The 5,593-nt window shown below is 48.3% G+C and overlaps 1 pseudogene; it reads right to left on the bottom strand.

Annotated features, from left to right (window-relative positions):
- Window positions 1–986: 986 nt before the first annotated feature.
- On the bottom strand, window positions 987–3,504 carry LOC144595639 (ubiquitin carboxyl-terminal hydrolase 47 pseudogene; annotated as a pseudogene).
- Between the last annotated feature and the right edge of the window lie 2,089 nt (window positions 3,505–5,593).

Raw genomic sequence — 5,593 nt, forward strand, 5'->3', positions numbered from 1 at the left:
CCACCGGGAGATCAGTTGCGTTAATGGAACCATAATGGAACTGCATCCCATTGGAGCAGTTACCAGCTTTGTCACAAGCTGTTGGCCTTGAGAAAACCTAGAACACTTGACCTTGGACAAGATGAAGTTGCTCTTGGATTTTGTGTAGCTCTTCTTGCTGCCGCTGAATATTTGCTTCCAGCACACGTGTCCTCTGTTCTAACTGTTCCTTCAGGTGTTGCACAGCACCGAGCTGCACTGAGAACTTGCTGCTCAGTGTTGCTGTTCTCTGGGATGTTACCTCATGAACAGTTAATGTTTGTCGTGGAGGTGTGCTTATATCAGTTTCCTGTTCTGAGAGTGTTGAGGTTGCATCAGATATTACAGGAGGTGATGAAGATTTCCTTGAACTCCCAGAAGAGGCGGATGTTGTATGGTTGCGATCAAATCGCTCCAATGCCTCCTTGAGACTGTCTGTGTTCAGCTTGGTGTCATAGTCAGAATCCTTATCAGTCATAATTTCTGATGGGATTTCTACTATGCCAAGTTCCCTTCTTCTCTCTGCTCGTACTTCTGCATCGCTCTTGGGATATGTGGGCCGCCAAATTGGTTATGTTGGAGGATTCATCAGGGATGTAGGCACAGTATTCTCGCCCTATTATGACACAGGCTCCGCCTTTTTTGGTAAAAATAAAGCCAAATACCATGCGATTCTGCAAGGCCATGGTGCGGAGTGCAACCAGCTCGGCCGTCACAGAGGAGAGGGGCATCTGGGTATCTATAAGACCATCCGCGGTTTCATTATCCAGTTTCTCCATAGCCGATGCCATGTTGATCAGTACTCGTGAGGTGCGGGTCGTTCCATAGTTTGGACGGTAAGGGGAAGGATAACTCAGCTAGTTGTGGCACCAGACGCATGTGGGGACCACGTAGGCCTGATAACAACACCCACGCCATGGTTTGGGCCTTCCCCACGATCCCATGTCACCAGGTGGCATGCCTAGTAACTAAGGGTAAGCCAATGAATCACACACCAAATAAGTTCCATCAAGGGGTCTGGGATGGTCTGCATCCGTCATGGTGTCACAGGAGCTGTTTCCCAGAAACACCCTGGGAAGGCTCCCTTCGCTAGCCTTCGGGTGACGGCCGTACGTGATGCTGTGAGAGTCCAGACCGTTGCTCAGGGAAATGGGGGCCGTGTCTGCGCTGCACGATGTGTCGCTGCTTTGGCTGGAACTGAGGATATCGCTATCCACGGAGCTGGAGCTCCTGTTGTTGTTTACATCGGAGTCGGACCTCTCCTCCGACTGCAGCGGGGCCTCAGCATTGGAGGAGGGAATCCGGTTCTCCAATTCCCTGTTGTCCACAGAGGCCGACAATTCGGTCTCTTGTGGCGGGGACTCGATGGTCTTAAAGTCACTGCCTTCCACGTTTTTCTTCCTATCACCATTGCCTCCCAAAGTGCAGGACGACTGTTGCTGGTGCTACAACAGTGAAATGTTCTTCAGTCTCTCTGTGCCTTCCTCCAAAATGGCTCCCACGGGCTTCCTGCAGGCAGAAGACACTCCTGCAGACTCAGAGCTGCCTTCTTCATTGACAGGGTCTCCGGCAGCTTTTTGATGCAGGCACCTTAGCCCTTGGCTCCCTGGTGATTGTTCTGGAAACGACAGGTAAAGCCGAATGGTGTTGGCATGCTGGTCCAGTTGATGCCAGAGCTGATTTGTTGAATGGTGCCTGATTATCCTGCGTGTCTAAGCTTTCAACAAATATCTTGTTACTCCTGAAGAATCCTTCAGCCTTCAGTGTTTTGCTGGGCACATGGAGCATACAGATCATTGCAGCAGCGCTCTAATACGATGCGCATGTGTTCAGCAGAGTCCCGTTGCCTGGGAAATTATCTTTTTGAACTTGGCCACAGTTTGGTCGAGATAGGCCCGAACATTGACGGGTGGAGCCAGGGTTTCTGTCTTCGGGTCAACCACGTGCACCTTCACCATCACTTCCCTCCCACTTGTACGGTTGAAAGTTCTGCTCCAGTCGCCTCGTCTCCAGCAGCAGGTCAAACATGTAAGATGACTCGACTCCACCCAGCAGCATCCCCACAGGGGTCTTCTCTTCTCCCTGGTTGCGAACGCTCCAGGTAATCGTGAAACTCGTCGTACTTGACCAGCCGGCAGCAATCGAGCGGAAGCACACCTTCTTGTTCCATCAGCTTGTGCGCTATCTCCACAACCTCCCGTAACATTTAGTCCTTGTGGACCTCCAGCTCGTTCTTCATCATTGTCTGTCTCATGGGGTGAATGCAGAACAGCTTGATCTTGCAGATATTGCATTCAATTTCCTTCTGCCTTTTTTTCTTGCTCTTCTGATACCTTCTCCTTTTGGACCAGGTGTTCAATAAGCTTTGGAAAATCATGCACCTCCAAGAACTGTGCATTCTCTGTGGACTCCTTTTGTCTGTAAGTTAACATGTACGTGTTGGTTGGGCTAGCAAAGGCACTGGAGTAATAGCCTCTGGTCACTGGAGAGCCACCATATGTTTTCCTAATATCATCTTGAGTAATCCTGCTCACATGTTGATCATTGAAACTATTCCACTGTCCGTCACCGAATGATTTTATACAGGCGTAGTAATGCCCACCAGCAGCGCTCCCTGAATGAACCATCACCGAAAAGAGTTCGTAGATCCAACCATTCTTTTCGTAGATCCAACCTGCCTTTGATGTCTTATCACTGGCAATATTGTTGTCCAGGCAGATCCCTTGATCCACAACATCATCGTTCGTTCTTCAGGACTGTCAGTCGTCGCCCTTTGTGTTTCATGAACCTGGGACAGATTGTGCGTTTGTTAATTGCTGCACATAAATTATTAGTTCATCACTGAGAGCATGTAGGTCGAAGCTAACCTCTACACTACGGTCTGCTCCCCAAGGAGGCTGTAACGGCCGTCCGTACACAACTTCCGCAGGTGTCAGCCCAGTGGCACGATGCGGGGTCACCCTCACCTCAGAGAGAGCCAACAGGAGGGAGTACCTTTATCCATTCAGTCCAGTCTCTTCCATCAGCTTTGCCAGGTAAGTCTTCAGGGTCCCATGCCGGCAGCTTGCGGATGGTGAACACAATGGAATTGTTGTCTAATGCAAAAATGTTGGCAGACCTCTTCATTTATTTTTGCTATAAAATGGGGGCCATTGTCGGAGCTGATAGTTGTAGCCAATCCGAACCGGGGAATAATTTCCCTTAGAATGATTCTCACAGTGGTTTCGGCTGTAGCATTTACAGTTGGCAGAGCTATCCATCGGCTAAATAAATCCACAATTACCAAACAATGCTTATAGCACTGTACCCGCGGCAGCTCGATAAAATCTATTTGTATACACTCAAAGGGTCTGCCGAGCATTGGCGTCAATCCCTTTGGGCATTTTAACACTTTATCTGGGTTGTTTCATTTACAAATTCCACTATCAGAAGCTTGTTCAACGCTTCCTGGCGGATCTTCGGATGCCACCAGGTTTCTTTCGCCATCCTCACCATTCACTCCTTTCCAGCGTGCGTTAGCGAATGGATGTAATTTAGGAGCAGGCAGGAAGGCGTCGAGTTGTCCAAGAGGGATGAGCCAAAGATCGGTGCGGGAATCTATGGCACATCCCTCTCGTTTCCATAAATCATGTTGCGCGGCAGAGGTGTCCCTGTGCATAGCCCTAAGCTCTCCCACATCTGACAAGGCCATTCTATTCACAAGGATCTGTGGGCCTAGAGGGATCCTAAGGGGGGGGTAGTGAGTGCGGCTGTCTTTGATGATGCGGTGTCGGCAAAGGCATTGCCCTGGGAGACCGGATCGGAGGCGCCAGTATGGGCGCTGCATTTAATTATTGTGGGCAGGAAGGGCGAGGGCCATCAGTGTTGCCATTGCTAGCCATGCCTCCTGTTGCTGGGCTGCCCTGCGCTTGGGGTATGGAGGCATAAGGGGATGGAGAAACGCTTAATTCAAAGTCGCGTTCCTCCTCTTCTGTGTCTATGAACTGGGTCACTATGCCAGATGAGGGGTCCCTGGGGTTTTCTTGTTTTGGAGCCTGTTTTTTTGTTACCAATTGTTGCTTAATTTTGCGACTCCATCAGGCCTTTTTCTTTTGTTTATCATGCCAATTACATTCTGCTTGTAACTTTTTCTTACTTTACACAGCCCCCACTCTGCGGTATCTTCCCAAAGACTGGTTTCAAGCAATCTAAATGTCCAATTATTATTATCTTACTTTACACAGCCCCCACTCTCTGCGGCCTCTTCCCAGAGACTGGTTTCAAGTAGTCTGAATGTCCAATGATTATTACCTTACCTTGGTCTTCCTCTGGCTCTTGTGGATCTCGGCAGGGAACCAGATCAAACTCAGATGAGGGTGTTCCCGGGATCTCGCTCAGGAGTTCAGACTCAATGGATCTGATAGTGCACTTTTTACTCCCCACGAGGTCCTGGCCTCCCCATGGCCAATTTACTCAGTCGTCGGAGATGGTCCCATCGAGAACCTGCCGACTACGACAATGTTAAAGCCAGCCTGCACCGTTAGACACTGAGAGTAAAGACACATCTTTATTACGCTAGCTGGAGTGGGAGAGTCACTACAAGTATGGTCGCATACTTGCCAGCTCCTTGCGGTCCCACTCAATTATTTTGTGCACCAGCAGTATATTTATACATTAGTCACGGGTCCAGCTAATCACACAATCAGCACATTTCTGCACCGGTTCTCATTGTTCTCTCGAGTACTACTTGGTATCGGGCCTTTATTCTTTAGTCACAGCACCTACTTGCAGTTATGCAAAACAACCTGTTATACTTTAGCTAGCAATCCTAAGTAAGTAAAGCAGGCTCACCACGTGAAACATGCAATCTGTACACATTAACTCTTAAACCCCCATCCCCCTCTACAGAGAGGTTAACTAATTGTTCTGTGGAATGGTGAGGATTGGAGGTCATGTTGTAGGTATTGGTTGGAAGGAGGCTAGAAAGAAGAAAATGCAATTATTTGAGTTACGTGCTTTCTGAGCTATGCAAATATTTTGGTGATTGTTTCAAGCACTCTATTCTCAGCACTGTTCTTGCAAAATCTTTCCAAAATATACCCGAAAGGGAAGAGAAGTAAAAACACAGTAGATGCTGAAAAGCCAAAATAAAAGAAGAAAATCACAATGAGCAAGTCAGGTAACATCTGAAAGGAGACAAAGTCAACATTTTAATCTATTAATCGCTCCCCGTCACCGTGTGGGTTTTCTCCGAGATAGACAATAGACAATAGGTGCAGGAGAAGGCCATTTGGCCCTTCGAGCCAGCACCGAAATTCAATGTGATCATGGCTGATCATTCTAAATCAGTACCCCGTTCCTGCCTTCTCCCCATACCCTTTGACTCCGCTATCCTTAAGAGCTCTATCCAGCTCTCTCTTGAATGCATTCAGAGAATTGGCCTCCACTGCCTTCTGAGGCAGAGAATTCCACAGATTCACAACTCTCTGACTGAAAAAGTTTTTCCTCATCCAGTTGATCATTGAAACTATTCCACTGTCCGTCACCGAATGATTTTATACAGGCGTAGTAATGCCCACCAGCAGCGCTCCCTGAA

This window comes from Rhinoraja longicauda, chromosome 7, assembly GCF_053455715.1.
Source record: "Rhinoraja longicauda isolate Sanriku21f chromosome 7, sRhiLon1.1, whole genome shotgun sequence".
NCBI classification, from domain to species: domain Eukaryota; kingdom Metazoa; phylum Chordata; class Chondrichthyes; order Rajiformes; family Arhynchobatidae; genus Rhinoraja; species Rhinoraja longicauda.